The sequence below is a fragment of the Delphinapterus leucas genome, chromosome 15 (assembly GCF_059928025.1).
Source record: "Delphinapterus leucas isolate spDelLeu-1000000601 "Yukka" chromosome 15, BTC_Dleu_Yukka2, whole genome shotgun sequence".
In the NCBI taxonomy this organism is placed as follows: domain Eukaryota; kingdom Metazoa; phylum Chordata; class Mammalia; order Artiodactyla; family Monodontidae; genus Delphinapterus; species Delphinapterus leucas.
In genome coordinates this window covers 45,003,465-45,029,375 of record NC_143143.1, presented here as the reverse complement: position 1 = coordinate 45,029,375, position 25,911 = coordinate 45,003,465, and the positions used below count along the sequence as shown (strand labels likewise).

At 38.7% G+C, this 25,911-nt stretch overlaps 1 protein-coding gene and 1 long non-coding RNA gene across 6 annotated transcripts in view; one reads left to right on the top strand and one right to left on the bottom strand.

Annotated features, from left to right (window-relative positions):
* The window catches only part of MACROD2 (mono-ADP ribosylhydrolase 2), a 1,987,750-nt gene extending 1,967,209 nt beyond the window's left edge, over positions 1-20,541 (top strand). Inside the window, exon 19 of the mRNA XM_022594140.2 lies at positions 16,743-20,541. The gene's annotated coding sequence lies outside the window, so the exon portion shown is untranslated. The remainder of the gene's footprint in view (positions 1-16,742) is intronic.
* Positions 1-25,911, bottom strand: part of LOC149747449 (uncharacterized) — a 56,660-nt gene that overhangs the window by 8,939 nt on the left and 21,810 nt on the right. The window contains exons 2-3 of one of the 5 annotated variants that reach the window (XR_016387698.1): positions 8,044-25,911; positions 839-1,029 (exon numbers count right to left, since the gene is read on the bottom strand). The exon at positions 8,044-25,911 is cut by the window's right edge and continues 20,793 nt beyond it. This is a non-coding gene — a long non-coding RNA (uncharacterized LOC149747449). Of the gene's footprint in view, positions 1-838 lie in introns of all 5 variants that reach the window. The other 4 variants (XR_016387697.1, XR_016387695.1, XR_016387694.1 and 1 more) reach the window with 4 other exon arrangements.

Here is a 25,911-nt window from a genome sequence, read left to right as displayed (position 1 = left end):
ACCCTGGTTTTCTGAGCTTTGATAACAAGAAAAAGAATTTTCCACGCATCTCACCTCCTGGCTTCCTGGAGTGATCAAACTCTTTCAGCAACCCCAAGCTGATTCTGAAGCATTGCTTTTCCAGAAGTTACCTGCCGAGTTGTTTAGTATATCTGTTTTTAAGCCTAACAAACACTAAACTTTGCCCTGGAGAATGTGAAAGGCATTTGCGTGTTATTTGGGCTGATTGATAGAAGCCTGCCTTATGTCCCGTCCTCTCACACCACTACCTGTGGACCTGCACCTCTACACAAAGGTTTGTTGAGTTGAATGAGCCTCACGGAATTCCACGGGAACATAAATGGGGCCAGATGATGATTACGAGTTTTTCCAGACCAACATTCTAAATCACTCAGCCAAGACTGAAGTATATCTAGAATAATGAGTGGTCTGTAACACTTTTTTGTATCTTGAGGACTGGAGAGAAGAATTAAAGAAAAGAAGCCAGCCTAGCTATTCTGATTCCTAGCTTAAAACACTAAGCTGTGAAAAAAAAACTATGGGATAAATGAATTGTGCATCATCCAGGGCAAGACACAAATATGTTGATACGGTTGCCTCTGTCGACTGAAAAAAAAAGCACAACCTAAAAGTTGAGAATTATGTTTTATTTGGTGGACCTTCTGAGGACTTCAAGCCTAGGATAGCTCTGCAGGACTGCTCTGAAGAGGTAAGGGGGGGAAGCAGGAACTATAGGGGTTTTACAACAAAGACCAGGTAGTCGGAACATGAAAAGATTACTGTTAATTAATTAAAGAAAACCAGATATCTCAAGTTAATGAATTTAGCCCTTTTCTACTTATGGGAAGATGCAAGAGTCTGGGCTCCTTGGGATCATTCCTTTGATATGCAGCTTAGCTACCTGGGGCCAGTATCCTGTTCTTTCCCATCCTGAGTCCCCTCGGGGTGCACCATTATGGGTGGCTGCAGTGGCTGACGACTTACCATGGAGCGACAGAATATGACAGGCAACATTTTTCATTCACAGTGCTTCCCCATGGTCAAAAATTGGACCAACCAGCATTTGGAAGCAAAAAAGAACAAATTATTATGATTAGTATAACTAGTAGTAATCTGGTTGCAATAAACAATCAAGTCCACAGGAGCGCTAGCTGGAGAAGCCAAATACTAGAAGGATCAGGTAAAGAGAAAAACATAAATGTTTCATCTTTGTCTACAAAGGTATACTTTATCAACATGTAGGTCATAGCAGAAGAGAAAATATTTTTTTCTGGAAAAAAAAACTTAGAAGTATATTTCAGAAAGTGATAAAATTATAAATTATATTTATCAGTTAATTAATTCCTGATGAGGTCCTGAGCCAAGATGGTGGAGTAGAAGGACGTGCTCTCACTCCCTCTTGCGAGAACACCAGAATCACAACTAACTGCTTGACAATCATCAACAGGAAGACACTGGAACTCACCAAAAAAGATACCCCACATCCAAAGACAAAGGAGAAGCCACAATGAAACGGTGGGAGAGGCGCAATCACAGTAAAATCAAATCCCATAACTGCTGGGTGGGTGACTCACAGACTGGAGAACACTTATACCAGAAGTCCACCCACTGGAGTGAAGGTTCTGAGCCCTGTGTCAGGCTTCCCAACCTGGGGGTCCAGCAACAGGAGGAGGAATTCCTAGAGAATCAGACTTTGAAGGCTAGAGGGATTTGATTGCAGGACTTTGACAGGACTGGGGGAAACAGAGACTCCACTCTTGGAGGGCACACAAAGTAGTGTGTGCATCAGGACCCAGTGGAAGGAGCAGTGACCCCATAGGAGATTGAACCAGACCTATCTGCTAGTGTTGGAGGGTCTCCTGCAGAGGCAGGGGGTGGCTGTGGCTCACTGTGGGGAAAAGACACTGGCAGCAGAAGTTCTGGGAAGTACTCCTTGGCGTGAGCCCTCCCAGAGTCTGTCATTAGCCCCACCAAAGAGCCCAGGTAGGTTCAAGTGTTGCGTTGCCTCAGGCCAAACAACCAACAGGGAGGGAACCCAGTCCCACCCATCAGCAGTCAAGCAGAATAAAGTTTTACTGAGCTCTGCCCACCAGAGAAACAGTCAGCTCTACCCACTACCAGTCCCTCCCATCAGGAAACTTGCACAAGCCTCTTAGCCTCATCCACCAGAGGGCAGAGAGCAGAAGCAAGAAGAACTACAATCCTGCAGCATGTGGAACAAAAACCACATTTACAGAAAGATAGACAAGATGAAAAGGCAGAGGGCTATATACCAGATGAAGGAACAAGATAGAACCCCAGAGAAACAATGAAATGAAGTGGAGATAGGCAACCTTCCAGTAAAAGAATTCAGAATAATGATAGTGAAGATGATCCAGGACCTCAGAAAAACAATGGAGGCAAAGATGGAGATGCAAGAAATGTTTAACAAAGACCTAGAAGAATTAAAGGACAAACAAACACAGATGAACAATACAATAACTGAAATAAAAACTACACTAAAAACTACACTAGAAGTAATCAATAGCAGAATAACTGAGGCAGAAGAATGGATAAGTGACCTGGAAGACAGAATGGTGGAATTCACTGCTGTGGAACAGAATAAAGAAGAAAAGAATGAAAAGAAATGAGACAGCCTAAGAGACCTCTGGGACAACATTAAACGCAACAACATTCGCATTATAGGGGTCCCAGAAGGAGAAGAGAGAGAGAAAGGAACCGAGAAAATATTCGCAAAGATTATTTTCGAAAACTTCCCTAACATGGGAAAGGAAATAGCCATGAGAGTCCCATACAGGATAAACCCAAGAAGAAACATGCCGAGACACATAGTAATCAAACGGGCAAAAATTAAAGACAAAAATTATTGAAAGCAGCAAGGGAAAAACGACAAATAACATACAAGGGAACTCCCATAAGGTTAACAGCTGATTTCTCAGCAGAAACTCTACAAGCCAGAAGGGAGTGGCACGATATATTTAAAGTGATGAAAGGGTAGAACCTACAAGCAAGATTAATTACTCTACCCAGCAATGATCTCATTCAGATTCGATGGAGAAAGCAAAAGCTTTACAGACAAGCAAAAGCTAAGAGAATTCAGCACCACCAAACCAGCTCTACAACAAATGCTAAAGGAACTTTTCTGAGTGGGAAACACAAGAGAAGAAAAGGACCTACAAAAACAAACCCAAAACAATTAAGAAAATGTTAATAGGAACATACATATTGATAATTACCTTAAACGTGAATTGATTAAATGCTCCAACCAAAAGACACAGGCTTGCTGAATGGATATAAAAACAAGACCCATATATGTGCTGCCTACAAGAGACCCACTTCAGACCTAGGGATACATACAGACTGAAAGTGAGGGGATGGAAAAAGATATTCCATGCCAATGGAAATCAAAAGAAAACTGGAGTAGCAATACTCATATCAGATAAAATAGACTTTAAAATAAAGAATGTTACAAGAGACAAGGAAGGACACTACATAATGATCAAGGGATCAATCCATGAAGAAGATATAACAATTATAAATATATATGCACCCAACATAGGAGCACCTCAATACATAAGGCAACTGCTAACAGCTATAAAAGAGGAAGTCAGCAGTAACACAATAAGAGTGGGGGACTTTAACACCTCACTTACACCTATGGACAGATCATCCAAAATGAAAATAAATAAGGAAACAGAAGCTTTAAATGACACAATAGACCAGATAGATTCAATTGATATTTATAGGACATTCCATCCAAAAACAGCAGATTACACTTTCTTCTCAAGTGTGCACAGAACATTCTCCAGGATAGATCACATCTTGGATCACAAATCAAGCCTCAGTATATTTAAGAAAATTGAAATCATATCAAGCATCTTTTCTGGCCACAACACTATGAGATTAGAAATGAATTACAGGGAAAAAAAACGTAAAAAACACAAACAAATGGAGGCTGAACAATACGTTACTAAATAACCAAGAGATCACTAAAAAAAAGAGGAAATAAAAAAATACAGAGACAAATGACAATGAAAACATGACAATCCAAAACCTATGGGATGCAGCAAAAGCAGTTCTAAGAGTGAAGTTTATAGCTATACAAGCCTACCTCAAGAAACAGGAAAAATCTCAATCTAACCTTACACCTAAAGGAACTAGAAAAAGAACAAACAAAACCCAAAGTTAGCGGAAGGAAAAAAATCATAAAGATAAGAGAAGAAATAAATGAAATAGAAACAATAGCAAAGATCAGTAAAACTAAAAGCTGGTTCTTTGAGAAGATAAACAAAATTGATAAACCATTAGCCAGACTCATCAAGAAAAAGAGGGAGAGAAGTCAATAAAATTAGAAATGAAAAAGGAGAAGTTACTGCAGAAATACAAAGCATCCTGAGAGACTACTACAAGCAACTCTATGCCAATAAAATGGACAACCTGGAAGAAATGGACAAATTCTTAGAAAGGTATAACCTTCCAAGACTGAACCAGCAAGAAACAGAAAATATGAACAGACCAATCACAAGTAATGAAATTGAAACTGGGATTAAAAAGCTTCCAAGAAACAGAAGTCCAGGACCAGATGGCTTCACAGGTGAATTCTATCAAACATTTAGAGAAGAGCTAACACCCATCCTTCTTAAACTCTTCCAAAAATTTGCAGAGGAAGGAACACTCCCAAACTCATTCTATGAGGCCACCATCACTCTGATACCAAAACCAGACAAAGATACTACAAAACCCAGACAAAGATACTACAAAAAAAGAAAATTACAGACCAATATCACTGATGAATATAGGTGCAAAAATCCTCAATAAAATACTAGCAAACAGAATCCAGCAATACATTGAAAGGATCATACACCATGATCAATTGGGATTTATCCCAGGGACGCAAGGATTCTTCAGTATACACAAATCAATCAATGTGATACACCATATTAACAAATTGAAGAATAAAAACCATATGATCATCTCAATAGATGCAGAGAAAGCTTTTGACAAAATTCAACACCCATTTATGATACAAACTCTCCAGAAAGTGGGCATAGAGGGTACCTACCTCAACATAATAAAGGCCATATACAACAAACCCACAGCAAACATCATTCTCAATTGTGAAAAACTGAAAGCATTTCCTCTAAGATCAGGAACAAGACAAGGATGTCCACTCTCACCACTATTATTCAACATAGTTTTGGAAGTCGTAGCCACGCCAAGCAGAGAAGAAAAAGAAATACAAATTTGAAAAGAAGAAGTAAAACTGTCACTGTTTGCAGATGACATGAGACTATACATAGAGAATCCTAAAGATGCCACAGAAAACTACTAGAGCTAATCAATGAATTTGGTAAAATCGCAGGATACAAAATTAATGCACAGAAATCTCTTGCATTCCTATACACTAATGATGAAGAATCTGAAAAAGAAATTAAGGAAACACTCCCATTTACCATTGCAACAAAAACAGTAAAATACCTAGGAATAAACCTACCTAGGGAGACAAAAGACCTGTATGCAGAAAACTCTAAGACACTGCTGAAAGAAATTAAAGATGATACCAACAGATGGAGAGATATACCATGTTCTTGGATTGGAAGAATCAATACTGTGAAAATGACTATACTACCCAAAGCAATCTACAGATTCAATGCAATCCCTATCAAATTACCAATGGCATTTTTTATGGAACTAGAACAAAAAATCTTAAAATTTGTATGGAGACACAAAAGACCCCGAATAGCCAAAGCAGTCTGGAGGGAAAATAACAGAGCTGGAGGAATCAGACTCCTTGACTTCAGACTATACTACAAAGCTACAGTAATCAAGACAATATGGTACTGGCACAAAAACAGAAACATAGATCAATGGAACAAGATAGAAAGCCAGAGATAAACCCATGCACCTGTGGTCAACTCATCTATGACAAAGGAGGCAAGGATATACAGTGGAGAAAAGACAATCTCTTGAATAAGTGGTGCTGGGAAAACTGGACAGCTACATGTAAAAGAATGAAATTAGAACACTCCCTAACACCATACACAAAAATAAACTCAAAATGGATTAGAGATCTAAATGTAAGACCAGACACTATAAAATTCTTAGAGGAAAACATAGGAAGAACACTCTTTGACATAAATCACAGCAAGGTCTTTTTTGACCCACCTCCTAGAGTAATGGAAATAAAAACAAAAATAAACAAATGGCACCTAATGAAACTTCAAAGCTTTTGCACAGCAACCATAACAAGCAAACCATAAACAAGACGAAAAGACAACCCTCAGAATGGGAGAAAATATTTGCAAACGAAACAGCAGACAAAGGATTAATCTCCAAAATATATAAACAGCTCATGCAGCTCAATATGAAAAAAACAACCCAATCCAAAAATGGGCAGAAGACCTAAATAGACATTTCTCCAAAGGAGACATACAGATGGCCAAGAAGCACATGAAAAGCTGCTCAACATCGCTAATTATTAGAGAAATGCAAATCAGAACTACAGTGAGGTATCACCTCACACCAGTTAGAATGGGCATCATCAGAAAATCTACAAACAACAAATGCTGGTGAGGGTGTGGAGGAAAGGGAACACTCTTGCACTGTTGGTGGGAATGTAAATTGATACAGCCACTATGGAGAACAGTATGGAGGTTCCTTAAAAAACTAAAAATAGAATTACCATATGATCCAGCAATCCCACTACTAGGCATATACCCAGAGAAAACTATAATTCAAAAAGACACATGCACCCCAATGTTCATTGCAGCACTATTTACAATAGCCAGGTCATGGAAGCAACCTAAGTGCCTATCGACAGATGAATGGTTAAAGAAGATGTGGTACATATATACAATGGAATATTACTCAGCCATAAGAAGGAATGAAATTGGGTCATTTGTTGAGACGTGGATGGACCTAGAGACTGTCATACAGAGTGAAGTAAGTTAGAAAGAGAAAAACAAATATCGTATATTAACGCATATATGTGGAACCTAGAAAAATGGTACAGATGAGCCAGTTTGCAGGGCAGAAATTGAGACACAGATGTAGAGAACAAATGTATGGACACCAAAGGGGGAAAGCTGCAGGGGGATGGGGGTGGGGGTGTGACAAATTGTGCAATTGGGATTGACATGTATACACTGATGTGTATGAAATTGATGACTAATAAGAACCTGCTGTATGAAAAAAAAAGAACGAAAACAGCCAAGACAATTTTGAAGAGGAAGAAGATGTTGTAGTGATAAGGTGTGGAGACTTATTTATGCAGTAACAAGACTTTTAAAATAAAACTAGTGTAATGTTGTCATGGGAGTGGGCAAGTACTGTATGTCAGTGTAACAGTTCAGAGTGCTCAAGAAATGACCCACATATAATGAGAAGTTGGTGTTATTATAAGTTGGCATTATATTGATCAATCAATATATTGTAGTAGATAATTTTGTATGAAAAAAATCAACTTAATTCTATATCTAGGACTCTTCTTGGAGTTTCAGAGTCATACTCAATGTATCCCAAACTGAACTGATTGTAACTTGTCAAACTATTCCTTTTGTATTCTGTGTATCTCTAGCAAAGAAATTTAAGAGATAGTAAGATTAATTCCTGATGAGCTGGATGAAGTCTTCAGGTTTTCCATTAGAGTTTTGTAATTTCTTACACAGTTCAGCAGTATGATCTAAAAGTTATCAGAAACTTATATTTGTTAAAAATCCTTCTTATGAATTTTCTTGCAGTTCATTTTATAAAATTATCAGAGTAAAACAATGATTGTCTATAAACAACAAGACTTAAAATGACATGGTTAAAGATATGATTACAATGCAATTGACAAGAAACTTGGATATTTCTGTGACATATAACAACATTTTTAAGATAATAACTAGAATTATGACTGATAACATTATACCAGGGCATATCAGATTTTTAGGAATTTCATATACGTTTTGGGATATCTATACTAATGACATTTATCCATAAAATATAACCTAAGGTTCATCTCTAATTACTTGACAATGTTTCTCAAGTAATTTAACTTACCATAGGCCCAATCAGTTTGATATTCTTCTCTGAGATTCCTTAGGGGCCCTCTGAAGCATTGTAAAGTTAGCTGGAGGTCAAAAGTTTTAAAACACTTGGTCAAATAGGATCACAGCTTGTTCACTTAACCAAAGTGACAAAAGATTTCAAAAGTAAATACAGGTCACTTAAAGGCACAGAAGCTCACACAATCTGCTACCAAAGCAGCACTTCAAGAAAACTTTGTTTTCTTAACAGAGAGAGAAAGTGAAACTCCAGTCTTGTACCAGCTTACTTTTAACAAGAAAATCCATCCATCTACTTAATTAAATTCAGCCAATCCTGACCATGAACAAAACTCTATTCTCAGGGTTCCTTTTCCATCCCTTTCTGTATGCATATTATTTTGCCCCTTAATTTGCCCCACATCTAGAAACAACCAGCTCTAGGACAAAATTACTTTCTTTTCCCTTAACAAAATGCAATTCCATTTTTCATACCTTCTTTTGTTCACAACACACATCTTACTTTCCTACTGAAATGGTTCCTTTATTATTTCTGTTAGCTTTAATTACATGCTTAGAATCCTCAACTCTTAAAAACCTTAATTTCTAGTGAAAACTAAGAAGTAAGCAATTATGAACTGTCTTCTACATTAGCACTCTATATGGCAAACATAAATACCAATAATAATTTCTAAAAACATGTGCTTTCTTATAAAAATATCCCAGTGTGGCACCAAACATTTATTAATACTTCTAAACACCTTTAGTTACTCTCTAAGGGGAAGCCAAGGTTCAGTCATTTTTTCAGTATCTTATTTGGGAATGACCTAGCTATTCAACAAACTCTCATCATTTAACTTAATTTAGCACAATTCTAAAGTTTCAAGTTACCAGATATTTGGAGAGATTATTTTCAAGTAGACATTCCTAAAACATAATTATTTCTAAAGAGTTCACCCAAAAACTCTTATTTAATCTACTTATAAGAATTTCATCATACCAAGTTAATTTTTTGTTGTTGTTGACAAACTCTGTAACAGAAATAACATGTATTGACCTTCAGTAAACCTAGGTACAATAAACCAGCAAGCTTAAGCTAGCTTTAATACCACATGTTAATTTAATATTGAATACTTTCTAGATCATGTGAACCTGAAATTCATTCTGGGTAGTTTCTTTCATATTTAGAAATATTTAGTTTGTAAGCACTTACTTTTAAGTCAATTAAATAGAGCTCTTTTATAAGTTTAATTTTGATATTTTCCAGAGGTAGACACATCTCATATGTATAACATGTACACAGACATATAACCAGACAAAACTGGAGATGTCATAGCCTCACTTTAAAAACTTAGTTATGAATTAAATAATACAATATAAGCTTACTACTTTATAAAGAACAACTGGAATAAATTAAAGTTGCTTGTTCAGATGACTAAGGCTTTACTATTTATGGAAAAGGCTTTCAGATTTGTATTTATTCTTGATAAACCCTTAAGGAGGCTATGAATTAGATTTGGGCTGAGAGAGCCTTCCCAGCAGTTTTGAAACTGAGCAAGACTCGAGGGGCCCTCCTGGGTACAAATCCTTTCCATGTCCCCCATTTCTTGTTTGTAGGAAATAAGCTTCATTCAGCCTCCCTTGACCCTTCCCTTTGTTATAAAGGGCAGATTCAAACAGCTGCTCATCGGGGAAGTGAGGCAATGCAGAAACAAAGGAGGAGCAGTCAAGAAACAATAGTGCAGAGATTAAAGCAGGATCCTGGTTCCTCCTTCAAGGGATATACATAACAATCCTTTGAGTTTCTTCTGCAGGAACTAAGGCCCCCACCCAGGTGGAGGATGGTAATTTCAGGCTGAGCACAAGATTCCTGGAGCACCGCCCTGTTACCTCACCACCAACCAATTGGAAGAAAGTCACACACCCTGTAGCCCTCACCCCACATTTTGCCTATTAAAAACTTCTCCCCAGAAACCATTGGGGAGTTCAGAGTTTTGGGGCATGAGCCACCCATTTTCCTTGCTTGGCCCTACAATAAACCTCTCTGCTCCAAACTCTGACGTTTTTGTTTGTTTGGCCTCACTGTGTGCCAGGTTCACAAACTTGCATTCAGTAACAGTTGGAGTTTAAAAGGGCCACTTTTGCCCTTTTTTTGGCTTTGGTTTCCGGTTCTACTTGGTTGAGCCGATTAGGTTCAGTCTCAGGTCATTGTGGGCTGTATTTACATTTCTGGTTTGTAGAGATTTAATGCAAGGCAAAGACAGTTGCTTTTAATTCCCCAAAGAACTGGTCACCTAAATGATATTAAAAAGTTGATTTGCCCAGCTATATTTTATTTAATTTGCTTTTCAGTGAGAATATTGCCAATTGAACTGAAATTTAAGAGTTCTATATTCTAGGACTTTAGGGTTTAATTTATCATGCCTTTAAAAACTTGCATAAGACCTTCAACAAGGCCCTCTTTCTGAGTGTGCAAGCTAAAACCCAGAGCAAAATCACTAATTTTATTATTATTAGCCCTTGAATATTAGTTCTCAGTTTTTACTTTATAAAGTTCAGGTAGCCTTATTGGTTTCCGTTAGTATGTTTAATTAATATTTCCTGAGAGGCAGATCTATATGCCCTGTCTTATAATACCAAGCAGGGGAAGCATTCCCCAGTGAAACATGTCCATCCCACAATATAATTAAGCAAAGGTTCACAAGCTGGTTTTTCTTGTTTGTTTTAAACTAACCATTAGATATATTTTCCACCCTTTAATTTCCTTCTTTTTTAATAAGTACCAATAAAACGGCTGTTTATAATGAGAGCATTCTAAAAATTTACCAATTCAGAAGTCCAATTTAAAGGAACCATCATCTGACCATTAATGAGATATATCTTAATAGTGACTCAAACCAATAAGATACAAGAGGCTTCCCCAGAAGAGGTGCAAAAGATGCCACCTAAACAAGATCCAGAAAGTTTACTCTTTAAAATAGTTTAAGAAAGTAAAGGCCTTCGTTGTACAAGCTAACGCACCAAAGGTTTAGATGGCAAAAAGCCCCTGAGAGTTCACACAGCCAGAAAAAAAAAGACTGCTCAGGACCACAGTCTATTCAATTGGATGACAAATGTATACCATATGTGTACCTTTTGGTTGTTAGAGACCACACACACACACACACACACACACATGCACACGCACACGCGCACACACACACACAAATGCCTAAAGAAGAACAGGTAGAACATTTACATTTCAAAGACACAGGAAGAGTAATGCAAGTTACCCCTAGAAGGGCTTTTGTTTCTTTAAGGTCAGAATTCTGAAAAGATGTGTTTTTTTTTATCAAGCAGGCTTAACTGAATATGCAATAAAAGAGCCCCATTCTTAGTCTTATCAGAGCACGATATTCCCAGGTAAATCAGTCAGTTTTGTAGGTATATATAAACGTGGCTAGGGTATTAGTTGGAGGTTCGCAATCTGTTGTTCCTTTTGCTTTTTGTTTTGAAAGCTTTATTCCCCATTCAGAGGTTGGTTTGTCAAAATAAAATCACTAGCGATGATCGTGTGGTGGGCAATGTGCCACTTGTGAGCTTAACTCCTCTAGGTTTTGCCCCAGAGCTGTTTCAGCTTCTCTTGCATGTCTTAGGTTTTCCCTCTAGTGGGATAAGACCACCACAGTGCTCAGATTGTGGAATGGCCAGTTCTTATGCGTGTCCCCAGCAGAGCAAGCTTTAGCTAAGATGAGTGGGTTTCCCAATGCGCATGGCTACACAGCATGAGGTCATTATCTTTTGTATCCTGTATCCTGTATCTTTTGTATCCTGTATCCTGTTCATCCTGAGCCTCCTCAGGGCTCACCATCAGGGTGGCAGTGTAGGCAGGCACCATTTTTCATTCACACCTCCCTTCATCTTCCCTGCATCTTCTCAGTAGGCCTCTGCACTCTCCCAGAAGGCCATGTTGCACCAGCATCATGGCAGACACATTGCTCAAGCTCCAGCATTGTGGCCGACTGAAGTTTGAGAACATGTGAAAGCAGGCAGCTGTCTTCCTATCACGGTTTTAAACGTCATTTAAAACTAAATATAATAGCATTTGTGCAATACATGTATAGCATAGGACGGCTAAAAAATATAAACTTATACAAACATGGTCTTATAAAACATTTTTAACCTTGTTTATGTATTTAAGATTATCCTGTTAAGCTGCAGAAATGATACAGTAGAGAAGTTTACATTAAGAAGTGATGAAGTGAGATTAAACCTGAACAATTTAAATGCAAGTTCTTCAGTATTGCCTTACCTTTTGCCCTTTTGCTGCCAACAAACTATAGACTTATCTAGATTTTTTTCTTACAGACACTATTATTTTTCTGTGTGATCAATATCTAGATGCAGCACCAAAATAAATGTTTTCCTTGGTCAATGTCAAAATTTTTTCCTTGACTATAAACATGAATCTATCTACATACCTTTACCCAAATGAATAAGTTGTCAAAACTTAAAGTTCAAAATTAGTTTAACTTTATTGCAAAACCATGTATCATGGCTCCTCCCTTACCTCTTTGCTGCAGTCCCTTAACTCCAGGAAGGAGAAGTGACTTGCACAGGGTCACTTAGCTGATCAATGGAAGTTCAAATACTTCCAGGACAAAATTCTTTGATGATACCGTACTGCTCCCTAAACAATAGTGCATTTCTGAACACAGTTGTCATAACGAACAGTATGACCTAAGGAATGTCATCAGTTCCCATAGAAATATTTACACAGCTGGGTTTGTAGACATTATTGGTAGTTCAACAGGAAGAAAGAACCTTTCGATCTGTGCATCATACCTCCAGGGAAATTAAAGAAAAACCATGAAATGGAAAAAGAATTAGAGTTCAAAGACATAATACAAGAATGTTTAGTGTTGTGTAATTTATACTTGTAAAAAATCAGGGCTATCATAAATGACAACAGAAGAACAGTTCAATGAATCAATAGAACACTGCAAATTGAAAAATAATTTAACAAGTATTTGAGGGCATGTAAAGATGGTTATAGAATCTGAACTTTTGATTCTAGAGGAACATGGCTGGCCAAGTGTGGCTTCCAGGTTGGGCTTTAGGAGGCCTTGTAACTTCCATTTTTGTACTCTTGGAATCCATCCACCCTGTAAGGAGTTCAAGCTGTGCTATAGAATGAGGAAGGCCACATGGAGAGAGATTCTGGGAAGTGAGAGGGCATTTTGGATGTTCCGGCCCCAGTGGATGACACCTGGAGCAGATGAACTGCCAGGCTGAGCCCAAGCCAGATTACAGAATCATTAGAAACGATAAATCATGAGTTTTGGGGCCACTATGTTTTGGAGTGGCTTGTTTTGTAGCAATAGGTGACTGAAAAGGTGGGGGAAAAAATGCAGAACCCCTCTCAATACAAATGCTTAGAAATGAGAGATAAACTATAACAAAAATATTTTAAAATATATAGCTCAGCTGACATGAAAGCTAAGGTGTCAGAAGTGAAGAGGAATTTGAACACCAAAGCAATAATCTAGTGAGCTGAAGATCCAGCAGCCCCAAGGGCTGCAGTTTGGTTGCTGGTGCAGAGATAGGCTCTAAGGCTAGAGACTTGGGTTTTAATGCCCACCTGGGACCTTGGGTCACTCAAGGTAAGGAGCTGAAATTGATAACTCTACATAAGTAAGTCATAACCCAGCTCAAGAAATTAACAAGGAGACTTGAGCCTGCCCAGGGTGCTGCATGGGGAAAGAAAAAGGCTCCCATACTAAGTAGAAAACATATATGCACCATGCGTCTGAAACACAAATTTATGCCATCCAAAGTCATACGTTAATATACAAACTGAAAAATTAATTTAATATTAGATTATAGACCAGTGTTATCCCTGGGAGAGTTAGCAAATGGAAATGTAAAACTATCCCTTGGAATTCCTACAGAAGAATTAAATTTCTGAAGGTGAGTTTACAATTTTAAGACTTACAAAACACAAAAGGAAATGATCCATCATGAGTGAGAGTTGGCGGATAAAATTACAGGATGGTTAGCATGATGAGAACTTGAGAGTAGAACGTTTTGAAGATTTTATGAAGTATATACATTTAAATGACAGCAAAAGATAAAAAGTAGATATAAAACTGTAAGAAAAAAGCAAACTATGAAAAATTAACAATTTGGAGGAAGCAAGTAAATATATAGTAATATAAATGACACATGAGGAGACATAAGGGATAGAAGGAGAATAACCAAGACATTTTGTATTCAACAAGAGCTCTAAAAGGAGCTGGTTGATAGTATTTGAAAGATACTGGCAAGGATTTATCAGAATTGATGAAAGTAATAGGGGCTTCCCTGGTGGCGCAGTGGTTGAGAGTCTGCCTGCCAGTGTAGGGGACGTGGGTTCGAGCCCCGGTCTGGGAGGATCCCACATGCCACGGAGCAACTGGGCCCGTGAGCCACAACTACTGAGCCTGCGTGTCTGGAGCCTGTGCTCCACAACAGGAGAGGCTGTGATAGTAAGAGGCCCACGCACCACGATGAAGAGTGGCCCCCGCTCGCCGCAACTAGAGAAGGCCCTCACGCAGAAACGAAGACACAGCGCAGCCAGGAATGAATAAATAAATAAATAAAATAAAGGAGTTCCTTTAAAAAGAATTGATGAAAGTAATAAATTTTAAGTTAAAAGAAGAATAATAAGTTACAAGAAGGACATATTTAAAATAAATTCACACTTATGCACTACAGAACACCAATGAGAAAAAAATTAAAACAATTGGAGGGAAAGGAGAGTTAACCATAAATACATAGGTATTGCACAGACAACAAGCTTCCCAAGATCAAGAATTTAGGTCAGAAGATAACGGAATAATTCTGAGTCTTCAAAACATGGATTAAAATAATTGTCAACATAGAGTTCTTCACTAGTTTCACTATCATTTAAGAAAATGAGGGGCTTCCCTGGTGGCGCAGTGCTTGAGAATCCGCCTGCCGATGCAGGGGACACGGGTTCAAGCCCTGGTCTGGGAGGATCCCACATGCCGCAGAGCAACTAGGCCCGTGAGCCACAACTACTGAGCCTGCGCGTCTCGAGCCTGTGCTCCGCAACAAGAGAGGCTGCGACAGTGAGAGGCCCGCGCACCACGATGAAGAGTGGCCCCCGCTCGCCGCAACTAGAGAAAGCCCTCACACGGAAACGAAGACCCAACACAGCCAAAAAAATTTAATTAATTAATTAATTAATTTAAAAAGAAAATGACATCCCATTTTCAGGAAAAAAAAACTTGCTACTCACATACGTTTTCTCTAAAAGCTACTAAAGGAGGCACAACAGTAAGAAGAGAATTGAGCCCAGAGGAAAGAGTAGTGTGCAGGAAACAACTGCAAGCCAAGAAAAATGGTAAACACAAAGGAACGCCAAAATATATATTGATTATAAATTTATAACAATAATAATTGACGAATGGTTAAAAACAGAGTAAGACAAATTACTATTTACGTACATTTTATAATACACAAGGTGATACTACATACTTCCCACTGTGTCTGTATTTGTAAATACATATGTTTGTAAAAGTGTAAAAACATGCATGTTGTTGATTCACACTAATGTCAGGATTCAGTAATCTCTGGGAAGGAAGAGAAATAGTTTTAATTTATCTGTAAATACTTTAATTTACCCATAATGTTTTATTAAAGTAAAATAAAGATCACAAGGAAATTTGAAAAATATTAACACATATTAAATCTGGATAGTGAACATATTCTAGATATGTCTTAAGGTTGTCTGTAATGTTCTTCCTGTTTACAATTTTAATTGTTAATATTAAAATGTATGATTGTGTATATACATATGAAAGATATGGAAAAATAATATAAGGAAATGCTCCATAATATTAACTACAGAAGTTATTGTCAATAGAGGCATTATGCAGGATCCTTGCTTGTCTACTTTGGGATATTTTAAATATTATCTACAATGAGCATGATATCGCTTTTCTATACACACACACGCCTCAAAGGATTTTTTTTTAAGATTCATAGGACACTAGAATAGAAAGTTAGCTCAGAGATCATCTCTCCAATTCTTCCTTGAAGAGATGTAATTTATGGTGATAGAAATCAGATCAGTTGTACGGTTAATAATTGAAAAGGGACCTTTCTGGGCCAATGGGAATGATGTGGGTTAAATGCATTTTTCAAAACAGTTTGAAGTATACTTAAGATCTATGCATTTCCCTATAGGTTCTTCTAAGGCAGGGTATCTTCTTAGAGTTCTTTCACAAGTGGAGAACACGGCAGATGCCTACTTAATAAGATCTCAGAGTGGTGGGGTGACAATCAATGACTTTTGCAAATCAGCATCATGTAAATTATTATTGTTTCTATGATGAGCCCTGGAAACTCGAGCACATGAAGGGGCTGAAAAGGGAGGACACATTGGTTCAAGATTAGGTTTCTCAAAGAATACCTTGAAGGGTTGAGTTAATCACCCCCATCAGCCAAGCAAGTTGTCAATGTCCCGTACATTTATTAGCAGTGATTTATCCCGTGCCTGCAATTACAGCTCAGATATCCAAAGCTTTTGGATAGTCAAAGAAGATCTTTCTAGGCACATTTGAGGGGTGAGAAGCATTTAAATGGCTGTATGAAAAAGATATTCCTTGCTCAACCTATGAAGATATCTTATCTTTAATCTAACAAATGGTTTCTCCTTATCTTCGGCAGGGGCACAAGATGAAGCAAAGGAACAAAGAAATGGAAGTAAATGACAGTCCTCAGCATTGCAGGCCTCCCCGCCCCGGGGGGGTGGAAAAAGACACCTGCGTGCCCTGTGGGGGAGGGTGGGGGGAGGCGAGTCCCACGGAAGGATGGGGAATCCTTTGCTCTAATTTCTCCAGCCGCATTTTGTTCTGTTTACCGGCAGAAAGAGAAAGAAAAAAAGGAAAAAAAAAAAAGTTTTATTTGGTGGGGGGACCCACGTGAATGCATCTTTCAGGCACTATTCCTGTCATTTCTGTCTTTTCTCTCACGACTCTGCCCCAGGGTCCCAGTGGCACGTGTGACATACATGCGTATCCTGGCTCCTGTCTGCTTTCTCAGTTATTTCACAAAGCTGGTTGGTACAGTGGTTTCTTCCAAGAAAGAGAAGGAAGGTGACTGTTTGGTAAGCTGCAGGCTGCATTTCAGGAACCATCAAGCCCTGTATTAGAATCCATGGATGAAGGAGGCAGGATAGAAAATGGGCAAAACCATCAGAAATCACTTGGAAAAAGGTCAGGACGATGAGTTAAAAATGGTGTTTTATTCCGGGATTCCCAAGGTACAGTGTTGTTCCATGTGGTTGTCAGGAGGATTGTGGAAGTCGAGTTTAATCCGGAGCAGAGCGTGGAGGCATCACAAGGAAGGTGGGCCCTGGCTGCTGTCGGGTCTTCCTTGGTAGCAGGATGGCAGGTGAGTTCTTCTCTGACACCGACTTTCAGCAGAGCTCACCTGGTTCAGGAGGTCTTTACTGGGTGCTTCACATGGAGCCCCCCTGGGAGATGTAACTCCTTGTGACACAATTGTATGGGGTGGCACTTCTCTAGGCATTTTAGTTAAGAGATGGGGGGCTGCTGCATTTAGGATCCAAGCATCCGCCTATGAATATGAAAAGTTCCACTTGAAATCTCTCTTTATATATATGCTCTTCATGAAAGAACATCTTGTCTTCACCCAGGGACTGATGACCCACAGAGCAGATTCTCATTTGAAGTTAGAGGCGATCAGAGGTCTTGCTTGTAGTTCTGGCTTCCTGGTTTGCTTTTACATGCTGTGTTTTTGTTCATGCTGAGTCCAAGACTAATTTGATGGCTAGTCCCCTCTCCCAGCGCACACTGAAGGAGAGTAGCAGTACTAATAAGCCAAGATGTCAGTGATACAGTGGGCGTGAGGGGTGAAGGGCCCAGGAGGAAGTTAGAAGTTGTCACAAATGTCTATCCTAGGGCCAACGTGGACAGAAACCTCAGGACGCAAGACACCTGCTTCCCACAGCCTCCCCGGCTCTAAGACCAATCTGTTTGTTTCTGTGGCAACTCGCACTATTTCTTCCATATCTTCTTAAATCCACCTTCCTTATAAGGGCTTTAGAACTATAAGTAAGTTAGCTGCATATTTTTTCTTTGTAGAGGGAGAAAAGCAATGGCGAGCGTTTCTACAATAAAAGGGTGTTCTGCTTTCTAAATATTCCATGGAGTTCTTCAGTTTTGCTCTTTCCTCTAAAGAAAATTCACCTTATCTTCCTATGAATTTTGTTTTGGCCTTTCTGAATTTGTTGCCTCCCTGGATGGCTTATTTTGTCTGTTGGAATAAGTTGCCTCTCTGGATGGCTTATTTGGTCTATTGGAATAATTAACAAGTTGTATTTCTACCTGTGTAATATGTTTTAACACCCTCAGTTTTTTAAGCTGCTCATCAACCTAGCAGCAACAATATTTAAGTGACCTCATGATTTCAGAACATGCTAATTTCCCCTTCTGCCATTATTCCACGGTTTGATACAGAAACTGTTATGTCCTCTACTGCCATTAGACATCGCTTTGTAGAAAAACAAGGAAAAGCCTCGTTTTCAATAATCCAGGAAATGATGCCATGGGAATACTGATAGTTTCTAGATTTCATGTCATCTTTTTTTTTTTTTTTTTTTTGCGGTACGCGGGCCTCTCACTGTCGTGGCCTCTCCCGTTGTGGAGCACAGGCTCCGGACGCGCAGGCTCAGCGGCCATGGCTCACGGGCCCAGCCGCTCCGCGGCATATGGGATGCTCCCGGACCGAGGCATGAACCCATGTCCCCTGCATCGGCAGGCGGACTCTCAACCACTGCACCACCAGGGAAGCCCTCATGTCATCTTTATAACTTAACTGAAAGTCGCCATCATTCTTGTGAAGTACTTGACAAGCACAATCTTCTGGGAGCACATTTTCCTATGACTCCTAAGCATTAGTGCTACTCGTGCTCAATAATGAGTTAAGTTGAAAAGTACAGGAGGAGGCAGGAAGGATGGAGATTTTCTTTAATGGACAAAGATGAAAGAGACCTAATGTCTCTGGTAGGAACAGTAGGGATCAGAATTACTTCAGTCCTGGTGTTGCCTTTGACATCAATGATAGCCATTCATTCATTTTCAATGTGGGTGGGGTAGGAATGAGAGGAGGGAGGGCTCTGCCTGAAAACTATAGAAAAAGAAAGTCAGCTCTGTATCCAGGAAACTGAGTGAGGAGTAAGTATGATCAGTCCCACTCTTGAATTTGTTTACACTTGACTTTATGATTAGATTGTGTTTTCATTTTTGCCTCATTATGATTTTGGGTTGCTATTTGGCAGTAAGATTTTATGCTTTAGGACAAATAATGAAGTGAATTTCCATTTCAATAGTAAAATATTAAAAATCTAGCTCTTGGCCAGATCGAAGACACCCACAACACAGGAAACCATTATTTCACTGGTGCTGTCATTGCACAGACTGTACAATGGAAAGTTTGAAAGGCTGATTGAATCCTCTGGAACATGAATTCTGTATGTCAGTTTCCAACCACAATCCAGCCAGGCTAGGTGGTATGAGGGTTTACAGGAGGGAGAGTGGGACCAAGGTAGGCTTTCCACATAATAGATCTAATTAAAAAGGTACTTGTTTTTGGACAAAGGATGTGTCCTCTAGCTGGTAACTCTTCAGACGATGGACAAGCCTTCTTTCGTAAAAGCTTACAAAGGCGGTGTCCAAAACACGGTCTACGATACTGGGTCACCTATTAGTCATCACAGCTAATTGTACATCTTTCTATGAAACACTGAAAAGCCTCTTTGTGAATTAATACAGTTCTGCTTGATGCAGTTGATTTGAAATGACATTTCTCTGTATGTGGTGCATGTCGGCTTTGCTTTGACAAATAACAAAGTTAGCAGAATATGTTCAATATATTTTCTTGGGGAATAGGGTTTTTATCATATGATTCATTAAGGATTTGCCTTACCCTGACATTTGTGATATAAAGGAAAATCAGAAAAAAAGTAATTTTCTTGATCAAGATATGTTTTTACTTAATGCAAATAAATGTAGTCTGTTGCTTGCAAGGGAAAAAAAATGTCTTCTGAGATCTGGTATAAACTGCTAAATAGAATAATATGTGCCTCTTTTGTTAAACCAGCATTTAAATACTGGACTGCTTCTAAATATGTTTGTTTCTTTTCATGTGTGCCATACACTAAAAAACTTAAACAACTGTTGCCTTCATACTATATTTGTTAGAGCAGAATACGAATAAAATTTGTTTGAGAAGATAAGGTGGAATTATCTGTATTTTGTGAAGTTTGTTCCTTAGCCATGAGCAGTTAATGACTCAAAAATGTTCATTTAACAGTAGATATCTCGTTGCAAATACGTGTATTTAAAATTGCCCCTGCAAGTCAACTGTATCTTACCAAGAGTCTTCCCCTGCTAAGACTGGCCAGTGTTGTGGCCATGTTTTCAAAATTAAACTACACAGTAGTTTGAACAGACACAAATCCCAATGTGAAATTTTTCTCTGAATACTAGATAGCTAATTACCCTAGCAACAGCCTCTGAGGTGCAAGATATAAATTGTTGAGATGAAGCCCATGGTTCCATGAACACTGGCCCATCCTTTGGAACCCATCATCCATAACTGGAATTCTTTTTGAGCATCTTTTATGAGCATAGTCACCATGCTGGCTATGTGAGCAGCGCAGACACAACCCTCCTCAGCCTACTGTTGACAGAATTATGGTTGAGTTACAAAATTGTTAGGAGTTTGGCAATGGATCCACAAAAACCGCTATGGGAAAAACTCAATGTTCTTTTGAAAATGGAAATCTGTATTCCATCAAATTTAATTCCCTCCATCTCCTACAGAAGAAGTGCTATCGGGTGTATTGTTCTAAAAGGCAAGAAAGAAAGTCAATCCCTTTATCCAACAAAGCCGGGAACTTAATAGTTAAAGGGGAATGAGGTTTTTTAAACTGCTGTACCAAAGGAACGTTTTTCCAATAATAAACAAGTTTGATGAGAAAAAAACTGTACGCAGGACAGTCTTATCTCACAGTGGGCAACCTCAACACAAATGCTTCAAGGTGACAGTAAAGATAATTTGACATGATTCTAGTATGGCCAATTTCAACTTTTAAATCTACATTCAATTTTTCATCTCTTTGCCTGTCACTCTTATGTTTCTCTCCCAAACACTTCTGCCCCTTTGCCTTTAAAAGACGTCACTGAACACTGCTTAGCTGGTGGTTCTCAGGACTAAAAGGGTAATGATACTCATTTATATTTCCAGAACTCTGGCCCAGTGTGGGGCTTTGAGAAACAAAGTACCTCCATTTCTTGGTTTGGAAGATGGAAATACTAAAACATTCCTGAACTCTCTCACAAATTTAAACATGAATAAAGTTCCAAGATATTCTTTGCCATTTGGAAATGCACTTGGTAACTTATTAGCACTGGACTCTGTTATTCAATACTGTAGGCAAATAGCCCTTTCTCCCGCTCAAGTCTCTACCAAATGAATCAACAATCCTTACAATTGGGTAGGAAATATGAAATCCTTTCTACTGAAGTTGATTTAAATTTTGCCCCTAAAGTAAAGACCCATGAGGATAAGAAAAAACTTTTATAAAATTTAGAGAAATGGCGATTTGACACGTGCACACAAAATACTGACACTCGGTGTAAATCTTTTTAAGTTATTGTTTCTCTGATAAGAACTAGAGTGAATCTGTGACTAAAGCAGAAAGGAGATGTAGCTCTCTTTCTTGGTTAAGATGCACAGAAGGATATAGATTTAGAGGGGGATAATTATACCAACAGACACTTCCTTCCCTTGAGGGAGGAGAACGCTTCTTTGCCCCACTGAAATTGGACTTTATTGCTTTGGCCAATGATGTGTGGGCAGAAATGGCATATGTCACTTCAGGCAGAAGCTTGAAGACTCGTGCTCCCTTTTTTCCCTCTACCATAATGCCCAGCTACTTCCCAGATAGGTTGCTCTGTCAGTCTAGAACCTGGAGTGAAGATGTGGAGTTGAGTTTCAGGCAAGCCCCACTGTGAAGGTGACATCAGTGAGAAGTAAACCTGTGTTTTGAGATCTGAGCACCATATGTTACACTAGTATAACCTAACTAGTATAACCTAACTAGTATAACCTAACCTATTCTAATTGATATGTATGCCATCAAAGTATTTAAATAAAAAGTCCAAGAATTGACATGATCTGCCTCTCCAGCCTCATGTTGTGTGACTTTCAAATTGGCTCATAAAAGTACCAACACAATGACCTTCTGTCCATTCCTAGAACAGGCCAAATTCAAGGTCATCCTTGAGATCTCAACTGTAATGTCACATCCCAGAGATGCCTTCCCCAACTACCCTATTTCAAAGGAAATCCCCCTTTCCAACATCCTTGCCTACCTAATGCCATATTTGCTACATCAGAACACATAGAATTCTTTGTAATTGTTTATTTACAGGGCAGAGAGAAACATTCACATGTTTCAACTCAGAAGGGCAACATAATGTAATCCCCCCACCCCACCCAGTAACTGAGCTTGCCTTATTTCCAAGCTTCTAACCAACTGGTTAGAGGCAATCATGGGAAAAGAATATAATCTGCCAATTAAAGGTATCTCAGTCTTTTCCAGTTTAAAATGCTAATTTTAGCATTTTAAAAGATAGCCTCTTCAATAAGGGGTGCTGGGAAAACTGGACAGCTACATGTAGAAGAAGGAAATTAGAACACTACTTAACACCATACACAAAAATAAACTCAAATTGGATTAAAGACTTAAATGTAAGACCAGACACTATACAACTCTCAGAGGAAAACATAGGAAAAATACTCTGACATAAACCACAGCAAGGTCTTTTTTGACCCACCTCCTAGAGTAATGGAAATAAAAACAAAAATAAACAAATAGGACTTAATTAAACTTAAAAGCTTTTGCACAAAGGAAACCATAAACAAGACAAAAAGACAACCCTCAGAATGGGAGAAAATATTTGCAAACAAAACAACAGAGGATTAATCTCCAAATTATAAAAACAGCTCATGGACCCCAATATCAAAAAAACAAACAATCCAATTAAAAAATGGGTGGAAGACCTAAATAGACATTTCACCAAGGAAGACATACAGATGGCCAAGAGGCACATGAAAAGTTGCTCAATATCACTAATTATTAGAGAAATGCAAATCAAAACTACAGTGAGGTTACTGTACAGAAGAGGTAATTGTTGCAGAGTTAGCTATCATTAAATCACCTGAGTCACATCACTAGGAAGTGGAGGAGGCAGGATTCATACCCAAGTAGTCACTCTCAGGAGGATGTATACTCAATCACTACACCATGATGCTTTTTGTTAATATCTCAGTTTGTTTCTCTGCAAAATGGGTGTAATAAAATCCCTTCCTCTTTTAAAAAGATTAAATGACTCAGTAACTGTATTTAGAAAAACGCCTGGCACATAGTAGACTTTATAAACGTTTGTTAAATAAAATAAATGAAATAAAACCTGCCCAATTGCAGAGCTGGTAATTAGTGGAGCAGAATTCTCACCTACTTAGTGTAAATCCAGATCCCTCACTCTCCACCACTACAACATTCTACTTCCTGATATTGCTTCTCATTAAAGCTGCCTTGCACAGATATGTGACATTATAAATGATATCTGTGGATTCCTAGTACACAGAAAGAAGTTAATAAATAACAGCATTTATTATTGATCATCCCAGCGTATCATATTTGACTTGAGAGAGGCATAGTTTTGATTACCTACAATAATAATATTAATTGACCCTTTACTGTGCACCAGGGACTCTAGTAAGACTCTTCACATGTATTAACTCATTTAATTCTCACTAACTACACTAAAAAAGGACTGACTATCATAATAAACTAAGGAAGGCATAGAGAATTTAATGAACGTGCCCAAGTTGCCAACGTTTGTGAGTAGGAGAAAAGAATATGCATACAGACTTATTGGCTACAAATTCTGTATCCCTTTCATTTTACCACTATTTCATGCTTGTGGAATTTATTCAGACAACACAATTTGGTAGAAAAACTACAAACCATGAATTTTAGATTTGGTTCTGCTATTAAATAACAGTAATTTTAAACATTGACAGCCTTTTTTCATCACTCTCATCTGTAAAATTAAAATTGTTGAACTAGAAAATAAAAAAAAATACAATGAGGTATCACCTCACGCCAGTCAGAATGGCCATTATCAAAAAATCTAGAAGCAATAAATGCTAGAAGGGGTGTGGTGAAAAGGGAACCCTCCTGCACTGTTGGTGGGAATGTAAATTGATACAACCACTATGGAAAACAGTATGGAGGTTCCTTAAAAAACTAAAAATAGAATTACCATATGACCCAGCAATCCCACTACTGGGTATATACCCCGAGAAAACCATAATTCAAAAAGTGACATGTACCACAATGTTCATTGCAGCACTATTTGCAATAGCCAGGACATGGAAGCAACCTAAGTGTCCATCGACAGATGAATGGATAAAGAAGATGTGGCACATATATACAATGGAATATTACTCAGCCATAAAAAGAAATGAAATTGAGTTATTTGTAGTGAGGTGGATGGACCTAGAGTCTGTCATACAGAGTGAAGTTAAGTCAGAGAAAAACAAATACCATATGCAAAGGCATATATATGGAATCTAAAAAAAAAATGGTACTGATGAACCTAGTTGCAGGGCAGGAATAAAGAGGCTGTCACAGAAAATGGACTTGAGGTGGGAGGGGGAAGCTGGGGCGAAGTGAGAGTAGCATCGACATATACACAATACTGAATATAAAATAGTTGGCTGGTGGGAAGCAGGAGCATAGCACAGGGAGATCAGCTTGGTGCTTTATGATGACCTAGAGGGGTGGGAGAGGGTGGATGGGAGGGAGGATGGGAGGGAGGCTCAATAGGGTGGGGATACGGGGACATGTGCATGCATATGACTGATTCGCTTTGTTGTGCAACAGAAGCTAACACAGTGTTGTGAAGCAATTACACTCCAAGATCTATTAAAGATAAAAAGTAAAAAAATAAAATACTAATTTGGGGATGAAGATTTATTCAGATTCAAGGTTTAAACTCTTGCTGAAGCTATTTCTTGACACTAAAATGACTGTGCCCCACCCCTGTAGATAAAGGCCTTTCTTCTAATCACTAGGCAATAAAACTAGCAATGAACAAATAAATTTTAACCATGTTAAAACAATAGTTACTATAATATTTAAAAAGCAATCTCCTGATTTTTAAGACTTGCTCGAAACTGACAAGATTGTGGAGTAGAAGGACATGAGCTCACCTCTTCTAACCAAAATCACAACTAACTGCTAAACAACCATCAACCAAAAAAATGCTGGAATCTACAAAAAAAGATACCCTATATCCAAAGACAAAGAAGAAGTCACAGTGAGATGGAAGGAGGGGCACAATCAAAATAAATTCAAATCACATACACGCCTGGGGGGGTGGGCGACCCACAAACTGGAAAATAATTGTAACACAGAAGTTCTCCCACAGGAATAAAAGTTCTTAGCCCCATGCCAGGGTCCCCAGCCTAGGGGTCTTGCAACAGGAGGAGGAGCTCCCAGAGAATCTGGCTTTGAAGGCCAGCAGGGTTTGATTACAGGAATTCCACAGGACTGGGCAAAAGAGAAACTCCACTCTTGAAGGGTGCATACAGGGTCTCATGCACACGAGGACCCAGGGAAAAAAGCAGTGACCTCACAAGAGACTGGGCCAGACCTACCTGCTAATATTGGAGAATCTCCTGCAGAGGTGAGGGGAGTGGCTGTGGCTCACTGCAAGGACAAAGATACTGGCAG